This window comes from Penaeus monodon, chromosome 6, assembly GCF_015228065.2.
Source record: "Penaeus monodon isolate SGIC_2016 chromosome 6, NSTDA_Pmon_1, whole genome shotgun sequence".
NCBI lineage: Eukaryota > Metazoa > Arthropoda > Malacostraca > Decapoda > Penaeidae > Penaeus > Penaeus monodon.
The window spans coordinates 57,485,439-57,487,938 of record NC_051391.1 but is presented as its reverse complement, the minus strand read 5'-3'; the positions used below and the strand labels follow the sequence as shown (position 1 = coordinate 57,487,938).

General features: G+C 36.8%; 1 long non-coding RNA gene across 1 annotated transcript in view; it reads left to right on the top strand.

Annotated features, from left to right (window-relative positions):
* The window catches only part of LOC119574701, a 102,139-nt gene that overhangs the window by 784 nt on the left and 98,855 nt on the right, over positions 1-2,500 (top strand). The gene's annotated exons all lie outside the window — the stretch shown is intronic.

Here is a 2,500-nt window from a genome sequence, read left to right as displayed (position 1 = left end):
TATAATATTGTTATCAATATCAAATATAATTATCATTATCGTTATTATCATTATCAAGAAAATTATAAGTATCGTTATCAGTCTTATAATTTTTATGATGTTATTATTGTTATTGCTATTATTGTTGTTGTTGTTGTTATAGATATAAATTTATCATGTCATATATATTATCATTTTATCATACATCATTATTATATTGTTATAAAGATAATAAATATTATTATTATTATTATTATTATTATTATTATTATTATTATTATTATTATTATTATTATTATTATTATTATTATTATTATTATTATTATTATTATTATTATTATCGTTGTGACAATAATGATTATGATAATAATAGTAATAATTATAATAATAATGGTAATGGTAATGATAGTGATAATAATAAGTAAGGAATAAGTAATAGTAATGATTTTTGTTATCATTATATTATATTGTTATTGTTATTGTTATTGTTATTATTTTGATTTTAATTTTAATTATCATTATTATTGTTGTTATTGTTACTCTTTTTTAATTATTTTCATTGTTATTATTTTGATTTTGACGATGATTAATATTCTTATTGTTCTTGTTATAATAATAATAATAATAATAATAATAATAATAATAATAATACTTTTTTATCATCATCATCATCATCATCTTATTTTTTATTGTATGGTCATAAAATACCATTTTTATTGCAGTATCCGACTACATATTCCCTAGTCCATTTGACATTTCCCTCACTATGCGAACTCGGGGCCGCCTGAACATGTGATATTCACTGTGGTTCTGTTTTGTGCCTTGTGTCCACAAGCGCTCAGCTACCATGGAGTCAGCCGATTTGACCTCACCAGATCTCCCCTTTCCTTGATTAGAAAAAAATGTTTTCTATAGCTATTAATATCGGCGCTGTTGTTATTAAAATTAACATTGTGATTACTGTAATGTTGCTAATAATCCTAATACCAGTAGCAAACAGTCAAAAGTAGTGTTTCGCTAAATTAGGATGAAGGGTAAACAGGCGATATAGGTAGGCCTAGTAATGAACTCCTCGGTGACTCAGGTGGCAATAGGCTAAGGTTCCACACCAAGGAACCTTGTTTACATTTTTTCATACTATTTCCAGTCAATGTTTCACACAGCCTTTTCGTGTTCTGTATCCTGAATGCTTCAACGAACCCAAGGGTTGAGCGAGAGCAAGTGTTTGCAATCAAGTAAATGATAATTATAAGAACGAAGGTTAGGGCGGCAACGGGTAAACAAACAGCTTATCAAGTTACGCCTCTTCGGCACGATGGCTGTTTAGAAAATGTACAGACGGTGGAGGTTTAAGACATGATGACGTTATTTTTATAGCATATTTTCCCAAAGGATTTCACCGTCGGTAATGGGTGATTTTTTCCATTTCCAAAGGAAGGGTGACGCCTTTCAGTATTTAACAAATATATCCCCAGTGCACTCGTCGCCACTCTGAATAATTGATACTGCATTGTAAACTGCCACTTTCCGTGCAGTTGTATCATAAGCAAAGCTAGCCAGCCCTTCATAGTAAAATTTTACAAATTGATGTGCAAAGCTTAAAACAATAAACAAAAACAAGTTTGGATTCATTAATGGCGCCTCTCTCATAACCGAAGTTACCTCAACCTTTTTAGGTGTAACATTTTCTCGCAATAAACTTGTCAAAGTCAAAAAGTTTTTTTTTTTTTTTTTTTTTTCCTCTCTCTTCTCTCTCTCTCTCTCTCTCTCTCTCTCTCTCTCTCTCTCTCTCTCTCTCCTCTCTCTCTCTCTCTCTCCCTCCTCCCTCCTTCCCTCCTCTTCTCTCCCTCCCTCTCCCTCCCTCCCTCTCTCCTCTCTCCTTCTCTCCTCTTCTCTCCTCTCTCTCTTCTTCCTCCCTCTTCTCTCCTCTCTCTCTCTCTCTCTCCTCTCTCTTCCTCTCCCTCCCTCTCTCTCTCTCTCTCTCTCCTCTCTCCTCTCTCTCTCTCTCTCCTCTCTCCCGCTCCCTCCCTCTCCCTCTCCCTCCCTATCTCCCTCTCCGTCTCACCCCCTCCTCTCCCTCCCTCTCTCTCTTCCTCCCCCCCCCCCTCTCCTCTTCTCTCTCTCTCTCTCTCTCTCTCTCTCTCTCTCTCTCTCTCAGTCTCTCTCTGTCTCCCCCTCCCCCTCCCCCTCCCCCCCCTCTCTCTCTCCCCTCCCTCCTCCTCCCCCTCCTCTCTCTGATATATATATGATATATATATGATATGATATATATATATATATGCATATATGATATATATGATATATATATGATATATATATATATATGATATATAAGCCGCGGTGGCCGAGTGGTTAGAGCATCGGCCTCAAGACTGTCACGACGGCAATCTGAGTGCGAGGGTTCGAGTCACCGGCTGGCGCGTTGTTCCCTTGGGCAAGGAACTTCACCTCGATTGCCTGCCTAGCCGCTGGGTGGGCAAGCCAGCCCAAGTCAGTGCCGGTCCCAGAACCGGATAACTAG